Genomic DNA, 18896 nt, shown 5'->3' with positions numbered 1-18896 from the left:
GGATGGGAGGACGTAGGGGATGTTCCATATTGAGTACTGTTAGCACCGGCAATTTATGATTGAAGTAAAGAAGTAACAGTCATTTTGTTATGAAAAGAAGAGGAGGTTTGGGATTTTGTAGGTTCCATGGTGACCTTGTTTTTGTCTGTGCCTGGAAATGTTTATGAGGTAGACTGGTTTTGCTTGATTTTCAGTCTCAGAATAATCTTGTGTGAGGCTGATATTCCGTATCTGAGATTGTTTACTTCCAATATAAAAACAAATCAGTCAGGCTGTGAGTGTAAGATTAGTTCAGGGCAGCAGACGCTGGTATTTTTTCTTTCTCACTGGAAATCCCTAAAAGAGAGAACAGAAAAAGCAAGCACTCTGGTCCTCAAGCTGTAGATGCAAACCTGACAGGGTATCAAAGTGACTTTAACTAAGTGTTTGGAACTGTTAAAAATATTGTCGGTCGTTGTTTGTTTGAGTCCAGGAATGTGCAACCAGCAGGCTACAGTGCCAACTATATCCCCATTATTGCTGGTGTAAGGGTTTTTCTAGTAGCTATTCTTGTAAAAGGAATTTCTCAGCTTAGAAATGGTTTGTACACATGTATCTCATTTTGCTAATCCTGCCCTACTGCCTTGCAAAGAAGCTTTACAAATTCATATTCTCAATCATTTATGAGAAAAGTCTTTTTGCCACTCTGTGTTCAACACTGGATAGCTCTGTACATGCCATTCATTTTGTCAACAATTAACCCCTTATTGAGAGATGTCTTCAAGTGAGTTTACACTCATTGGTTTAACTGACATCCTGGAAGAGCTGATATTTTGACTTTTCTGTGTTCTCTTCTTCTTTATGACTGCTCTGTTCTCTCAGATACGCTGAGCCAAGTAAAGTGCAAACATATCACTGTTGCTTGGTGGATGCTCTTGCCTGTTGGGTTCATGTATTGTTCGCGATGTTGAGGGTGAGGGATTGATTCACAGAAGAGATATGAGGTTGTGTTAACTTGACTTCCCTTCACAGACAGCCCAGGCTGCTGCCAGTTGGGAACTCACTCATCCTGAGGAGTGAATCTCCATGATTGAGCCTGAGCAAAATAAAAATTAGAAAACAGATTTCTAAGTGTACGTTTCATTTGAATAGGACATTAACTATTAGATCTTTTCTTCATTTGTAGTCAAAACAAAAGGAGAGACTGTGTCGAGACCAGCTCGGCGACTCGAGGTGAGTGACGGGTGCCGCAAGCTTGAAGAAAACGCAGACACAGACTGAAGAGAAAGATGGGACCGGGGGACTCAAGACCTCTAGGATCAAGAGCCTTGCTGATTCATCCCACGTGGCTTTTATTGAGTTCTTGGCTAACACTCCCAGGTTAATCCCATAAACAATCAAAGGCCTCACATGACTGGGGCAATGATCTTTGTTTGCCTCCTAGGTCCGAGTTGAGCAGGTGTGGATTTGAGCTGGGCGTGGAGAGCCAAACAGCCCTGGGGGCAGGAGACCTCTCTCCGATATTAGGGGTCTGTGCCCCACCCCTGTTGGCCCCTCTGCGACTGTGCCTGTCTTAGGTTGTTCCTCCCCTGAGGAATCTTATGTGTCTTTGGCTAACCAGTCATCCTCCAGGGCCAAACAGGGTGATATGAGGAAGGGTCTGGGCCCTACCCCTGTTGGCTCCTCTGAGGCTGTGCCTGTCTTAGGTTGTACCTCCCCTGAGGAATCTTACCCGTCTTTGGCTAACCAGTCATCCTCCAGGGCCAAACAGGGTGATATGAGGTGTGCAAGTGAGAAAGGGGCTGTGCCCCTAGAGACAGCCAACCCTCTGCCTACGCCCCCATAGTCTCCACGCCCCGCACCCTCAGCTCCTCCACTGCTCAAGCGGGACATTCTGAATCCCATCGCTCGGCCCACATACTTAAACATTTTCAAGGTTTCAGAAAGGCTCCTGAATGTCTTCCCACAAGACTGCATTCAAAGGACTTTGTTTGGGGAACTTAATAACAGTGGCTGTTGTATTGCTCTCCTGGAATTGGTTCGCCTATGCTGGTAACTGATACTTCACATAAGCCTTGTCTGGAGAGCCCAGGAAAACAAGGATCTAAAAACAAATCTGCCACAGGACACAGAGATATATGATAAATTCTTGGATAATATTATGTGGAGTTAAGTGTTGTACCCTCTTTATTCTTTTCAAGGTTGTTTGGTAACATTAATGACACATTCCTCTACCACCAGAAATGCCCTTCATAGTGTCCTTTATGTTACAAGGGCTTGGAAACAGCCACATGAAGGTGAGCACAAGATTTTTACTGTGATTCTTTGATTTTTTTTTTTTTTGCATACAAGTTTAGCATACATTTTTTCTGAAAAGTCAGAAAATCAGGTAAGTAGAGATAAGCATCTGAATTAGTTCCCTATTTCTGCCTATTAACAGGTTACAAAAACAATAGTTTAAAGCAATCCATTTTTGTTATCTCAGAATCTTGTTGATTAGAGGTTTGGAAAGATGTAGCTGGGTCCTCTGCCCACACAATTGGCCACTATGTCCTCCCCACCTGAATAGGGCTGATATTGACCACGTCGTGGTGTGACCATCTCCCATGAGGGGCTGCCCTCGTGGTCTCGTGTTCCTCTGGGATCCTCTTTCTTGACCTGAATTCCAACCCCCATGATTTCTTGCAGCTCACCTGAAAGAAAGAGGCTTAGGAGAAAGCCTGGAATGTGGAGGCCCAGAACTGATCTCTGCCATGTCCTTCTCCAAGAGGAGAATAAAATAACAGAGGTCTTCATAAAACAGGACCCATATGAGGGCTGAGATCCCCAGCGATTAGAGCAGGGGAGAAAATCTAAAAGACAATGGAGGCACTAAAAGCCCCGAATGAAGAAGTAGGGTCCTCTTTGTGTTCCACTTCAGGTAGGTGCCCTTCCTGGAAAAGAAGACATTTCCCCTTGGCAGAGCACCTTGGACAACGGACTTGGTTTGATCCCACTGGGTCATTCCTGTTGCCACTAGGCTTTTGGGGTCTCCATTCTAAAGTGCTTGTTTGAAGGTGTGGCTTCTTCCTTTCATGAAAATCTCCTGGGAATTTCTGTCTGAAATGCAGTTTCTTAGGCCTTTAAGAAGCAGCACAATGACCCTGATGTAGGTGTTCTTTAGCTGCGCAGCTAGGGCCCAGGGATTGGGGCCTGTCAGCCGCATGATATCATAGTTACTCATCCAAGGTTAATACTACTTTCTCTGTTTTACATTATACATTCTTCTCCATTACACATGAGGACCATATGCTCAAAGACGGTAATGAAATCACCATGTACAGCAAACTTGGTACGCGGTGGAGCTGGTATTTGCATCTTGGACAGCTATTCCTAGGGCTGTGCTCTCGTTGCTACAGCACAGTCCTAGGATAGGATCGGACTGGAAATACGGTAGCACTAGAACACATCAGTAAAAGTTAGTTTCTCCTTGTTAGCTATATTTACCTGCTTGACAAATATTTACCGAATGTTCTATCTGGCAGGCTCTGGAGCAGGCACTGGGGAGGAGGGGTGAACAAGGCACACAGAGCACCTGCTCTCAGGAAGATGACCTCTAGCACCAGAGCCAGGTGTTTTACAGAGAATCACATATATGTTTTTTAAGGATGACCGTGGTGTATTTCATACACATGTTCCTTGCTCCCATTTTGTCAGCAGGGATTGAAAATTGACTGAGTATAAATAATCAGACTTTATTTTACCAGTAGAAATACTGATGTTTGACACAATGTCCTCTGAATTTCAGCTGTAGGTTCCTGGACAGTGTGTTGTACGCTTCGGACAGCGTAGCCTGTGTCCAAACCTGTGTGATGGTTCTACCGTCACTAAGTTGTTCCCAGGGTTTTGGAAATCTCCTGTTCTCTTTGGGAATCAGTTTCTTTATCAGTAAAAAAAAGCTGTTATTCAAGTCCTCCAAAGTCCCTTTCAGTTCACATTTCTCTGAATGCATAAGAGACTGAGATGCGTATTAAATGGGACCTGGGAACTGCAGCCAAGAGCAGACCTTGGTATCTTCTCTGTGTGTCTCATGCAGGAGCCTAAGCCAAGCCCAAACCCTGAAAAGACATAAATGATAGAGGAGATGGAAGAAAGAAAATCAGCAGCTTGGAAGAACGAGAATAACACAAAGAAGGGTAAAGAAATGGTAGAGCAGTTGGCTGCCAGCAGAGATGAAAAGAAGGACAAGCTGAGTTCACAAGAATCAAGGGAAAGTGAAGAGTGCACACAGCATTATCCACGTCCTCAAGGAGCAGCCTGAGCTGAGCAGGGAGGACTGAGAGAGTAACTTACTCCACAGTGAACCTGTGCACCTGCCGAGGAGATCCACAGCATGGATCAGGGTTCGTTTGCACTGCTGGGAGCACCAATTCCAAAAGGAGGAGGAGGAGACCCTGAGGCTCTGTGCTGGACCCTGCTGTTTGCACCTGCAGCTGCCCCCACAGCAGATGCCCCAAGTAAGCGTGAGCTTAGAGGGAGAAAGAATGTTTGGAGAAGGGATGGAGATGTCCATTCTTTTCTTCACCAGTTTTGCCCTGAGGTCAGGAGGGGGCAGGGTAAGGGGACCCTTCCATCTGAAGCAGAGATACTAGTAATATTCTTCCACATTTACACTTGGAAAAACTTTACACACAGTATTTCTTAAGTATTTGTGAGGGTTTATTTTTCCTCATGCTTTGTGAACAACTTGGAGTTCAGCTATCAGTAAGATTTACCTGAGGACATCAAAGCAGTGGGAAGAAGAATCCAAGTGGATACTTTCAACAAAGTGTGGGGCTCTTCTCAATTAGGTGTTGTGGCAGACCAGAGGATGGGAGGGGAGGCCAAGGACATCTCTTCCTAATGACAGTGAACCCCTGAGAGGAATCACTGCGGAGAGTTGGGTCTTCATCAGAGTCACCAGAGGTCTGGATCAAAGGGCGTGGATAATGTAGGGCAGGCACGTCCCTTAAGGAAGGGGATTTGCTACATCTTGGGAGAAAGCAGAGTATCTCTGAGAGCACATTTGGGAAGGAATGTAGTTGAAAAGGTGGAAGATTTGCAACCACTTTTATTCAATCAGTGAACAAATGTCACTGAGACCCTACTCGCAGCTTGATTCGGTGCCAGGAGACATGAACACAGAGATGATTAAAGGGTATTCCAACTTTCCTGGAGCTCTCAGTCCAGCGACCAAAAAGTCATGAGAAGTGTAATGGGGGTGGATTCACTGGAGGAAGTGACCCGTGCTGCCTAGGGATGACCTCAGTGTTTCTCGTGGCCGCCCTTCTTTCTTTATCAACAGCTGGTGACCAATCCAGGTCCAACAACTGTGGCTCTCAGCCAGATTTCATCCTCTCATGATACAACTAACATCTGCAATCTATGTTGGCTCAAAGTAGCCAACACTGCCAACGTTTCCAGAGGAAACTGCTGATGTCTGTCTCTACTGTCTATGTCCTGGTCAGTAGGAGAAAGGAACAGACAAATTGAATAAGTCTTATAGTTTCATCATGTCATAACAATCAGGGACTATCTGTCTTCTCTTACAAAAGGCAATGCCTTCTAGACTTCAAATTCTCTCCCCATTTCAAAGACAATTTAAATATTGGTCATATTCCTAGAATTTTAGAACTTGGTGCTTTACCCTTACATTTCAGATCCAGTAAGCAAAGTAAAGGAGTAAAGCAACTTCCAAGTTTGCAGTGAGAATGTAGTGGGGTCTAGCAGTAAAATCCTGGCTTTCACGTGCCTGATATCTCTTTAGTGCTCTTAGAAACAGAATAATCTAACACTCCTTGAGTCACTCCTCTATCCCATCATGTTGTACAAAATATAATATCTCTGCTCATCTAGATGACTTGGATCCTAAATTAGCTGAGTTCCACGAATGCATTTACAAAGCCCCTGTGGGTAAAGCACTGTGCTAATTCTACTGTGGGATATGAATGAGGGTACACATTCCTTACTGAAGAAAGTTTGAAGATGACTGGTCCCAGCTCAGCCTAGGTATCTCTCTGTAGGTAGAATAACAACAGCAGACACCAATAGGTTCCACCTGCTGAAAGGGAAGATGAGGATGAGGTGCAATGACTCAGCTCAGTGTCCTCAACTCAATGAAGTCCACTGGCTTGTTTTCAGTTTCCTCTCCCCTGCCTTGCTTGGAAACTCTCTCCAGGTGGTAAACTGGAGCAAATGTAGGCTCATCTGCTTGTTTCTCATCTCTCAGGATCACTCACTGACCTTTACTGCCTGATGGCCAGTCTTTTGAAAATCTCTGTCTCATCTATTTTGTCCAGTTTATTGTTGTTGCTTTCTTTTGCTGTTTCAAGTGGGAGAGTAAATCCAGTTTCTGTTAGTGTGTATTCATGTGGCACCCCCTTTATAAAATCACAGTTGGAAAATATCTATCAAGATCCTGAAAAGAAACTTTTACAAAATAAAAAGCACAGTCACAACCAGGGTAAGACTGTGAACGAAGGAAAACCCTTAAACTTGACTGATAAGGAGCTAATATCCAAATATATAAACAGTTTGTAGGACTCAACATCAACAAACCCCAAACAACCCAATTAACAAATGGGCAGAAAACCTGAGCAGACGTTTTCCCAAAGAGGACATACAGATGGCCAACAGGAAAAAAGCTCAACATCAACTATCATCAGGGAAATGCAAATCAAAATCACAGTGTGATGTCACCTCACACCTATCAGAATGGCTGTCATCGAAAAGAACACAAATAACAAACACTGGCCAGGATGGGGAGAAAAGGGAACCTTGACACATGGTTAGTGGGCACAGAATTATCACATAACCCAACAATTCCAGTGCTGGGTATGCATCCAAAAAAACCCCAAAACACTAATTTGAAAAGATACATGCACCCCAGTTTTCATAGCAGGGTTATTTAGAATTGTCAAGATAGGGAGGCAATCTATGTGTCCATCAACAGATGAATGGATACAGAATATGAGGTATATGTAGTAAATGGAATACTTCTCAGTCTTAAAAAAATCAATGAAGTTTTGCCATTTGCAACAGTATGGATGGACTTGAAGAGTACTGTGCCAAGTGTAATAAGTCAGACATCACTTATATGTGGAATCCTCAAGAATACCACAAACTAGTGAATAAAATTAAACAGAAACAGACTCACAGATATAGAGAACAAACTAGCGGTTACCAGAGGGGAGCGGGGAGGGGGAGGGGGAGGGGCAACCTAGGGATCGGGATGAAGAGGTACAAACTATTATGAATAAAATAAGCTACAAGGGTATATTATTCAACACCGGGAAGATACTCAATAGGTTATAATACATATAAATGGAATATAACCTTTAAGTTGTGAATCACTATATTGTACATGTGTAAATTATATAATAATGTATATCAACTCTACGACCAAAAAAAAAAAGTGTATTTTAAAAGCACCATACCCGTTTTAAGGACAATGCTGGCCTGACTCTATGTTGGGGATTGCAAACCCCATAGCCCCTTGCCCAAAGGCTGAGGGAATGTTCCCTTGAGGTCTGTGGTGAAAACCAGTCCTTTGTGAGTGGAGATGCCTCTTGAAAAGCATGTCACCCTTGATTATTCCTATTCTCCAAAAGGTCCTTCAAAGGAAGGGTGAACGTGACTACAAAGTGGCCCAATGGAAAGTTCCAGCTTTGGGGCTTTCGTGGAGTATCTCTTAGGAAACACTGCTTCTAGGCTGACTTATGTTCCCTGAGGAACCAGGGAGAGACACCAAACATTTCAAATTGGTGGGCTACAACCCAGGCACTGAACGAGGGGCAGAGATTCCCAGACCCTCTCTCAGGAACCTCATCGGTTGCTCCAAAAGAGACCCCACAAAGTCCTCCACTCACAGGATCTTCCTCCTCTTGGTGGTATAAAATGACCCTGTGCCTTATTTGCTAAGCAGGGGACACAGCGCTAGATACTACTGTTTCTTGGGTGTATTGCCATGCCAGTTATACAAAAGAAAAGAAAGACGGGAAAGCTAGGTGAGGTATTAGAAATATCTGTCCTCCCGGGGCTGCAAGAGGCAGTCACCTGGCCACACAGGTCTCCCTGAGTTTAAGACCTCTGGTGGTGGTTCTGCAGTAAAGGAATAAGCTGGTCCACTTTCTTTCCAGCAGAAAATGGGGAATGGGACTGGTCTGAAATAAAGTGTTCTTCATTGGCTGATTAGGGCCTTAATCCTCATCAACTATGATGGTTGTCAATTCAGTCTGGCCCTGGAAAGGAATACAGCATTTTTCCCCAAAACAAACTTAGAAGGGGAGTAGGAAGGTTTATCTTCCAGGAAAATGTATCTAGGAAATGCTCCCCAAGAATTTGCCCAAACTACTGAATATATTTACAGTGGTCTGTTATTAACCATTACCTGTCAGGAGAGTGTGCAAACACTGTCCCCCATTACCACAAATTGTGCAGTCGAGTTTCCTAAATTTGGAGAAATCAAAGGGCTCAGTACATCCGGAGTGCAACGGATAAGCCTTTTTTTTTTTTTTGGAAAACCATCTTGCTGATCATGGGATCTCCCTGGCGCCTGTACCACAACAATGCAAGATACCAATAATAGAAGAAATTGTGTGAGAGAGAACAGAGCATATATGAGAAGTCTCTATCTGCTCAATTTGTCTGTAAACCTAAAACTGTTCTAACAAGTAATGTTATAAATTTTTAAAAAAATGTAATGATGCAACACCCTCAAATCAAAGTGTTGCTGGCATCCTATAACTGCATAGTTAATACTAGCCCTTGAGGTGCACCAACCTGGAGTCTGACCAGGCCTATGCCATCAGCCTCTGCAGCCTGGCAGTTCCCCTGGAATCTGGCTGTGGAAACATGTAGGTCAAGGTGGCCGCAGAGCTCCATATGGTGCAGAGAGAACACTGGAATGTGGTGACAGCTGGGAGAAACCATCGGAGGGCCGAGGTCGGTGAAGATCCAGGACGGCTCAGATTCAGCAGCTGCCCCACCCGTGGCCACAGAGCAAAGGACAGGGAGGACAGGAACTGAGAGCTACCGGATGAGGTGGCTGCCTGAAAGATAAAAGCAGCTCAGGAGGCTTTGGTCAATTTTGAGAATGGGAAGCAGGAAAATGAGTTGAAGTACGACTCGAATGTTCCGTGGTGGCTTGAACCACCAGTCTTCCAGGTAACAGCACGCTCGCATACTGTACTCACAGAGCCGCATTACACACTCTTCTGCTGTTGCCACGGGGTGAGAACGTGCCCCCCAACCCCTCCCTCCGGTTCTGAAAACACACTCAGACTGGCCACTCAGGACACGCTGTTCTCACATGGGGCACATGAGGGCCTTGATACCAGGGAGTGGGCCAGGCCGCCTGCGCCTCGCCGCCTCGGGAGCCTCCGCTCAGGTGACAGGGGACCGCCACAGCCTCTGGGGCTGCAGCCCGCCCTGTGCCCCTCTTCCCTGCGCGTCCCCCTCCGCCGAATGCGAGGCTGGGACAGGCTTTCAAAAGTGGCCGACGTTCAAAACTTTAAAACTGGCCGCTGAGCCATATAAACGTCCGGAGGCTGGAAACGTCGACGGGGAGCCCGTGGGCCGCGCTGAGCTCCGCTCCCAGGACCCAGCGGCCGCCTCAGTCTCGGGGACGCGGGTGGGCGGAGAGGGGGTGAACCCGGAAAGCGGAGGAGGAGCACGAAGGGGAGGGAGGAAAGAGCCCAGAAGAAACACTGTCAGCTGCTCACACCCGACCTCACCCCTCAGGGCGCCAGCGGCCTGGGTGCTCGCGGTGCGACGGGTGGGGCCGCGGCCGCTTCGGCTCCCATCTGGTTCCCAACAGAGAGAGGATGCGCCGTCCCCCGACGAAGCCGGCAGCGCCCCGCGCGTCTACCCTTGCACCTGGGTCCCAGGGAGGGGACACCCCACGACGTGCCTAGCCCTGTCCTGAGGATGTTCAGAGCTCCCAGGGCAGCGGCGAGAGGACAACTGCAAAGAAGGGGAAAGGAAGTTTGGGGGTTTTTTGGCGTTTGGGTTTTTTTTTCTGGCGGGAATTTTACCTCAGGGCAGAAAACTCTAGAAATGCCTGCAGAGCAGGCGCATTTGGGGGAGGCCGCCAAGCCCTCCCCTGTCGCTCCTCCCGAATGGACTTCGTGTCTTTCCACGACGTACAAACCTGAGGGCAGGCGAGTCAGGCGCCTCCTGGCGTCGCGGAGGAAGCGGGCTCGGGGCGGGGGGACGAGAGCGCCCGGCGGGAGGCGGGTGCTGGGCCCCCGGGGCTGCGCTCGGCCTGGCTCCGCGGCGGGAGGGGCGGGCCTGCGGCGGTTCCATGGTGTCATGGTGAGCACTCTGGACTCTGAATCCAGCGATCCGAGTTCGAGTCTCGGTGGGACCTTTCCCTTTAGGCCGCGCCGGCGTCTTTTACTCCCGCAGCCAGAACTCAGTCTCCTGCCGAAGCCCGCGTTCCTCCGGCTCCTGTTCCTGCCACCGCAGGCACCTCGCAGCCGCTTCCCTGACCTCTGCCGGCTCCTTCTCCAGAAAACCGGCTTCTCCGACCTGCGCGGTCCACATGGGCAGGTGGCGCGCAGGTGGGGGACGAGCCCGGGGTGTCCCCGCTGGCCCCGGGCGGTCAGCCCGTCTCTGGCCATCGGAGGCCCGGCCCCGCCGCCAAGCGGCGCAGCGACCGAGCCAGTGCCACCCCGCCGTCGGGGCCCCCTGGGTCTCGGGGGTAAAAGGCAGAGGCTGCGCCGCCTGAGTCCTGCCCCGCGAGGGGGCGTCACACCGCAGGCGTAACTGCGCGCTTGTCCCTGTGAGTCAGGGGTCGCTGTGGGGGGCTGTGATGTCGCTGGTCAGACAGGGTGACAGCCTCTTATGGTTCCAGACCCGAATGGGTAGTGCTGTATTGAGGTGCCTATTCTATTCTGAAGTTTGATTGATCCTATTCCACTGTGTTCCGATTTTATTCAGAATTTCTAGCTCCTAAGTCTCCATTGGACACGAAAAGCCGCTGTTAGGCTGAGATTTCAATCTTGACCCCAGGAAGTCCCGTGCTTTCATCCCAAGCTCAGCCAGAAAGAGGAGAAAGGCCAAGGATTCCAGCGTCTGGGGAGACCAGGGCTCCCTGACCCCTCTCCACCCAAGGCCTTTGAGACACTTGCAGAGCTTATCATCAAGGCTAGCCTGTAGCGAATATACTTTGGTTAGATTTGGGTGGAAACCAGATTTAATTTTTTATCATTATAAACTTAAATTCCTTTTTCAAATGTTGCCTCTGGATATGGAAAACACAATGTAACACATAAACCTTTTGTGCAAGGCCTTCTGTGGAACAGCCACATGGATAAGAACTAGCCGAAGAGAGTATAAAACATAATAATTTATGTGTACCCCAGAACAGTGACAAAATTTTAACACCTGCTCTCGTCAATTGTGTTATGATTGGCATTGTTGGGTATTTCTTTATTCTTTTGTCAATATAGTGTGGGGAAAAGCAAAGGAGGCGGTATAAGATATTGTATTTCTATTACTCCCAGTGCCCTTAAAAACAAAACTAGTGGTATTAGAGAAAAGAGTCTCAGCTGAAAGACAGACATTCAATCAAAGCCTGTAGTTCTGAGTTTGAATTGTGAATGTGAATATATGTGAATGCATGAACACATACAAATATGAGTATGTATTTGCTAGCTCTGTCCACTGCAAAGGTCTAGAATTCAACCACTTCCATTGAGTGTCTTTAGGTTACACAATTTGATTTGGGAATAATGTTTTTCACAGAAAGGAATCAGAGATTTTGAGAGATATGACTGAGTCCCGGTCAGGGGCAGATGAGACAGAAGCACCTTGTCATAGTGATATCTACAAAGGTCTCAAAGACTATTAAAATCTTATGAAAAGGAGAAAGGAGCCAGCTTAAAGGCACATTCACTGCTGAAAGAGAGGATCATTGGAGTATCAGTAAGGACTCTATTGCAATGAATTGAAATACTTCAATGTGTTTGAAACTTTGATTTCATATTAGCACAGGGGGAAAAAAAAGAAATAAAAGAAACTAGTTGGTGACCATGGAGGATGCTTGGGGAATTGCTCATTAAGCTGCAGTTTTCTTTACAGAGGGAACCACTAAGTAACTAAACAGTATTTAGTACTAAGGGGAAGTTTTTTTTTATGCAAGTGTACCAGCTAGATAACACATGGCCATGGAATATCACCATTTTGCTCCACATAACTAGTTCACGGATCTAGGCCTTGAACTCCAAGGGCTGCTAACATTATTTGAGGAAACACACAGGAGTTGATGTGCCTCCTGATCAGAGAGCACACACCACTTCTGAGGTGCCCTTGCCAGGATACCAAACACAATCTCCTCTGCCTCTGTATCTACTGTGTCCAAAATAGGGGCCACTAGACACATATGGCTATTGAATACCTAGAATGTGGCTAGGACGACTAAGGAACTGGATTTTAATTATGTTTAATTTATAATTCATGTGAATGTAAACTTAAAGGCTGAAGATATGCACAACATTTTTCTATTAAGCACAACTTTAAAGCTTTGGTGGAATTATGTTTCCCTTAATGTGCAGCATTAATTAGCTGTGTAGAAGATAATATTTGTATTATTGTGTGCTTATACTTTTCAGTTTTCAATGTGGTTACTCGGAAAATTGAAATTACATATGTGGTTTGCAATTTCATTATATTCCAGCACTGCTTTAGATTCTACCACCAAAAAGAAAGTATGGAGGACGGAAGAATTTATTAAAGTACACCCAGTTATACAATTTACATTGTGGGAATGCTACAGAACAAACAACTCCATTTCTTCAACAAATGAATGATTTAAGAAAGGAAAAGAAAAGGACAGCAAGAGACCAAGAGAGCTAGAGCAAGAGTGAGAGGGAAGGAAGCAAGGAAAGAAGGGGGGGAGGGACAACGGGAGGGAGGAAGGAAGAGGCAGGGGAAGAAAGGAAGGGAGGGAGGGAGGAAGAAACCCAGAGTAAATATGTGTGTAAAGACTTCAACACATATCCTACTAATTACAGTTTGTGCATTTTCTTTGGGTCCCAAGAAAGAATAACTTAAAAACAATAATGGGAAATTTGAGCACTCTTTTATGACATTAAAGATGCTGAATTAATTTATGAACAATTATAATGCTATGATGAGAATACTTTCAAAAAGAGTCCTCATTTACGGAAACATACTGGCAAAATGACAGACGAAATATGATATCTGAGATTTGCTTTACAGAATATAGGGAAAGGTAAGTGGGTGGCTTGTAGTAAAACAAGGGCAGCCATAAGCTGATATTTGTTGGTCGTGGCTAACAAAGATGGGGATGTTCTTATATAATTCTATTTTGTGTACTATTGAAAACCTGCATTTGAAAAAGAATGATAGGAGAGCACAGGTCCACCTAGGATAATGGCAGCAGGAACTCCCCACGTGCATTTCAGAGGGCTAGGGACTAACAGAGAGAGTCAAGGACACCAGTCATAACCCTGCCCCAACCAAGGGCCAGAGGACACCGTGGACTCCAGTTGGTTTGTATTTAGCCAGGTGTGGGAGCCACACAGAAGTAGAGGAACCGGCAAAGACTCTGCACATAGAGGAGCACAAAGATAATTGACACACATCAGGGATCGATAAGGGCTGGTAAAATTTTAGAGAAAGCACCATAGAATAAGATATTCATACACTCTCAAAGCACCACTAATCAAATTACTGATTATAGACAGCAAACATGTCTTTCCAATGAATGGATCTCATGAAGCCCTGCACAACAAAGTGTCCAATGCTAAAATGACAATAGTGCTGACAGGCAAAGTGGACACTCTCAGCCTCCAAAGGGGCTGCGCTAGGAAGCACACAGCATGCACTAGGTGGTGTTCTAGGCAAAAAGGTTTCCCCTGAATTTAATCATGAGGAAATGATCAGACAATGGCAAACTGTAGGCCTTTGAGCCAGACAACTGACCTGTCCTCTGCAAACAAGTCAATGCCACCACCACTGAAGACAGCTACCAAAAGGTGAGGAGAGGCTTGAGGTTCCCAAGGACTAGAGAAATATAGTAGCACAATCTTTTTAGGCCTTTGAAACCCAAAACATCTCTTCTCCTTTTTGTAGTCTTAGTTGTGGAGACATTGACTGTTTGAAGAAAGACTGGCCAGCTGTCTTGCTCAGTGGCCTAAATTCTGCAGTTTTCTGATCACTACCTTGTAATGAAACTCAGGCTAAACATTTTCAGCAAGAACACTGCATACTTAATGCCATCTACTCCTGGTCCAGTCCATCTAGTGGCAAAGAATGACCAGGTTGACATGTTGCCTTCTTCCAGTTGCTCCTGATGCTGGTGTGTGGAGGAGGCGTATTGAGAGGAACAAGAGTTAAGGTCTCTCCAAACTGTGTGTCCATCAAAGCATTGGTCTCCTTATTGACTGATCACACTTGGAGGCTGATGGCTGGGATTTCTTCCATCAAATCTGTCTTTTGGAGTGTGGAAAGTGGTTGTTGGTTGGGATGTCGATTCTCAGGAAAGGATCCCTCCAATATTCTGTTGAGGCTTGAACTTGACTTGCTGTTGTAGATTTTTTTCATCAAATGGAAAGGGTACATTTTATAATATGGATTCATCCAAACTGGCAATATCTTTTCTTAGTTCCTAGGGAAACTGGTATCTGCAAAAGACAGAGGGAGAGAGAGAGATGACACGGGAGTTTTCCTAGGTCCTGCTGATACCTGAGCCTGGAGGGATGGCTGCATGATGACAGAGGCCCGGGCAGGCTGAGCTCCTGTTGACAGGAGGAGCTGAAGGGGGAGCCACAGGCTGGCTGAAGGGGAAAGTGAGATGCATAAGTTAGCAGAAATAGCTCCTGAGATTTTCATCCAGCCTGTGGAGCAGAATCTAGGGACCCCTGTCCTCACCCCACCAGTGCTTGGTCATATTGCAGCTCAAGCTGCTGCAGAGCCTTAGCCAGCTTCCTACCACCCAATCCGCAGCAGCCACTTTACTCTTGAACCCCTTCATCTGAATCGAATGATGACATTCTCACATGTACCAGGGATGGATGTACTTAGCATCCCTCGTACACATTCAGAAATGGACTGCTATGGGAGCAGAGATGCTTGCTGGAGAAATACACTCTCTTCTACCTCTACATCCCTGCCTTCTGAGGAGGAGGGACCGGCTACAGGGAGAGCCCTGCAATATGAGAGCCAACAGGGACCTCAGAAGGTATCCAAGTCCAGTTCCACCTTTTACAGATGAGGAGCTCTGGTGCCAAGGAACTAAGGACTAACTAAAACCACGTGGCCTGTGGTTGCCAACCCTGGTCTAGAACCCAGGTCACAGGCCCTTTCCATACACTTGGGGGAACAGAGAGGAGAGGCTCCAATGTGGAGGTGTCAGCAATTAATAGAGGCTGTTTGGTCACCCTCCTGGACAGGGATCAGGCTCTACAGAGAAATCCTGCTCCAGAGGGGCTGAGGAAAGAATGGAAACAGGGAGAACTCAAAATGAAATTAGCAAAATGAGAGCAGGGAGTGTAACGGCGGCCCAACCCCTTTGCATCCCATGGACACCAACAGTCTATGAAGGTGATTTCATGCTGGATCCCCCGAGAGCATTGCTAGAAACGTTCTCAACCTCTAGACAAACACAACTCTGAAGTGAAAGGGAAAAAGCATTAGTTTTAGTTATACTAGATTCTCATCACTGTTTTCTCTAACTTTGCCCAAAGAAAGAGTCTCTCCTAGTATTTTACACTAGTGTATAGACGGGCATGAAAAAGGATACACACAGGAGAATGAGGCCTAAGATTCATTATGGGGCTTTTGCATAAAGAAAGAATTTAATTAAAAAACGCATTTGTTGAATCTGCAGTTCTGAGCCAATTAGTAGGCTGTGAAATCCATTTAGTAACTAGTGAACTGCAAGTTGCATTTTAACAGTAGAAATGAAAACACTCCAGTTCATTATTGTGGTAAGGGGAGGTACTATTTTATACTGTGGGTTTCTATGTAATGTGTATTTTTTATTCTATCTTGTACTATAAAAATTGTAAAAAACATTGGATCCAAACAGAGAGATTATATATCGAACCTACGTATCTATCTTTTTTCTCTTTGCTCTGAGCTATACAAATAGTTCTGTTGAGAGAAGAATGCTAATTCCCTTAATGGCTGATCTTCAGCTTTTCTATGAAGTAGCCACAAGATGGACACTGCCATACTGGTTACTGACGTCCTACCAGATCCATAGTCCTTCTAATCCCTAGACGCATATTAGCAGAGCTTTTAAAAATACTGATACCCAAACCTCACCACAGAACTTTACAATCAGAATTTGAAGAGATTGGGTTAAGGCATTCAAGTTAGATCAAAACTCACCCACTTCTTGTTTTCTAACTGCATGATTGAGAACTACTCACTAGACCTACACTGTTTCATACCATTCTTTTTCTTCTCTCCTTCTAGTCCACCATGGACTTCTTTCCCACTGGCCCTAAAGCTTTTTTGGCCTTTCTCCGACATTCCCATATAAATAACTTGCCTTCTCAATTAGATTTGTCTGAAGCAATGATTAGCTTATATTCTTGTGTATCTAACTGGGTCTTCATACATCTGGCCCAAAGGTAATTCACTCCAATGCTCTCCTCCATTCCCTGGCCTCAGATTCCAACTCAGTTCATTTTTCTGGATTCTTACTGAACATGTAGAAGCAGTCATTTGCAAAAAGGGAGAGGTCTGAATGCCTATGCACCTCACGTCTATGCATTTTGAAAACCTGGCCTCTGCATCTCCTTTTGGCCACTGTCCCTTTAGCGTGCCATCTACTGTCCTCCAACTACTGCCAGCTCCAGTGAGTCCCTGGAAGCCCCATGCACATCAGCACAGAACTGCCCACCTGGAGCCGAGGAGAGCCCTGACTCCAGGCCAGTCCAGGACTCCCACCTATGACCCAGGCTCTTATTTAGTTTTTATAATCAGGGCTCTTTTCCTCAGTTTCAGCATTTCATATTCAGGTGGAGAAGTTGAGGGTTAAGGGCTGTCCGAGGTTGGGTCCTCCAAAACCCAACCCACATGCAAGTAATTCATTCAGTCGCGATCCTGGAAGGAAGAGGCAGTGGATTTGGGGGGGGATGGGCAAGGAAAGGAAGCTGAAGAAACCAAGAGAATATGTGGTATCAGGCGAAGCAGCATGTCTTCAGTGTCTTAAATGATGCTCTTCTGATGAGGAGGACCATGGATCTGAGCCTCCCTATGGCTGAAAGGAATAGTCAGAGGGAATATCAGGAGAGCAGTTACAGAGACTGAATAGGGTTCAGAGTACAAACAGGAGAAGGAGATGGAAGGGCCTGGCAGGGAGGCAGCCCCCATGGGAAACAGAGCAAAGACCAGACGAGGTAGCATCAGCTGTTGAGGGCACAAAGGAGGAAGAGGAAAATTAGTGTGAGACTGAGCTGTAACCTTAAGTGAAGAGTATAAGGCAGGAGTGCATGGAAGAGCCTCAGGTGTGCTTACCTCTGTACCCTAAGCTTGAAGGCCAGGGAATCTGCATGCTAGTCTCCACGTGCTGAACAGCAGTTTTCTTCTGATAATCCTCTGTTTCAGGACACTTAAGGCATGAATCTTGCTGCAGACCAGACACTCATGCTTGCTGGCAGCTGAGCCCTCACCCTCCAGCTTGGGAGGGGTCTTCATTCCGATAGAGGCATCCAAACCCAGCTCTGACATAAAACCACAGACAACAGGATCCATTGTTACTCATGACCTTCCTATGACTTATTCCCCCACCCAAGAGGGACAGCAAGTAAGGAAAGTGTCCAGGAACAAGAAAGGCCACCTGAATGGCCATGGTCAGGTGAAGCCAATGGAGACATTTTTATATGTGCTTTTTGTTGATCTTCCTTACACTACCCAGTAAGATTGCCATGGGACAAACATGTTCCCAAATGCCAAAAAAAATGTCAAGAAAAATAAAATTGATAACAACGGAAAGGTCCTAGGTAGAAAAGGCAAAGGCAAGGAAATCATTCCAGATACAGGTTGTACAATTGGGAGGGAAGAGATTGTGGAGATCAAGCAAAGTCCATGTTGAAGGGAAACCTCATGATAGAAAAAGGTGCGGGAAGCCTGAAACTGGAAAATTTAAAAATATGCATTAATATATATTTCACATATATATGCATATATACTATGTGTAATATTTATACATAGTCAATCTAAATAAGGCATGGAAGATACGATAAAATGCAACAACTCTCACAAGTGTGTGTGTATAAAGGAACAAACACATGAGCGTGTTGAGATATCGACTGGATCTTTCTAATGGACTCCTGATGAGCTGAGTTTGAAAAAGCAAGGAGGAAAATAAGAAGAATGAGAGAGCGAAGCTCTGGTGGGAAACATGAACTGTTACATATTGGGGGTGGGATCCCAGGGTGGAGGAGTATGAATCAAAAGTCTATTAAGATTATCCTTTGCTGCAAAGTCTGATGCAAAGCCTGGATTTATGCTGAGTCCTCTGTGCAAACTGAGTAGGAGACAGAGTGACTGAGCCAGCGGGGTTAGGTCTTGGCTGGGAATGTGGGAAGCCAAGGACGAGAAAAGGAGAGACTAGAGGGAAGAGGAGACAACTAAATACCACAAGACCTACTGGCACGTGGCAGGGCTGCGCATCCCTGCACCCCCTGAGCACCTTCTATGAGACTCTCCCTGGTGCCACAGGGGCGCTCCTTCTTATCTCACCCCCGCCGAGGATGTGGGGCTCTGCTCATTTCTCAGATGAGGCCATCACCTGAGGGGAGAGCCCCAGGCAGCCCCAGGCTCCGGTGCAGATGTGGAGAGAGGTGGAGGGTAAGGATACATTCGTCCCGGGTGAAACGGATGTGAGGGTTTCAAAGCTCTTTTAAGACAATCTGAGC

The 18896-nt window shown here is 46.0% G+C and overlaps 1 non-coding gene across 1 annotated transcript; it reads left to right on the top strand.

The window, feature by feature from the left end:
* Positions 1-10294: 10294 nt before the first annotated feature.
* TRNAQ-CUG (transfer RNA glutamine (anticodon CUG)) lies at positions 10295-10366 on the top strand. The gene has a single exon. It is a non-coding gene; the product is annotated as a tRNA-Gln (tRNA).
* The last annotated feature ends 8530 nt before the right edge of the window (positions 10367-18896 follow it).

Source organism: Hippopotamus amphibius, chromosome 1 (genome assembly GCF_030028045.1).
Source record: "Hippopotamus amphibius kiboko isolate mHipAmp2 chromosome 1, mHipAmp2.hap2, whole genome shotgun sequence".
NCBI classification, from domain to species: Eukaryota; Metazoa; Chordata; class Mammalia; order Artiodactyla; family Hippopotamidae; genus Hippopotamus; species Hippopotamus amphibius.
This window is presented reverse-complemented; position numbering and strand designations above follow the sequence as displayed.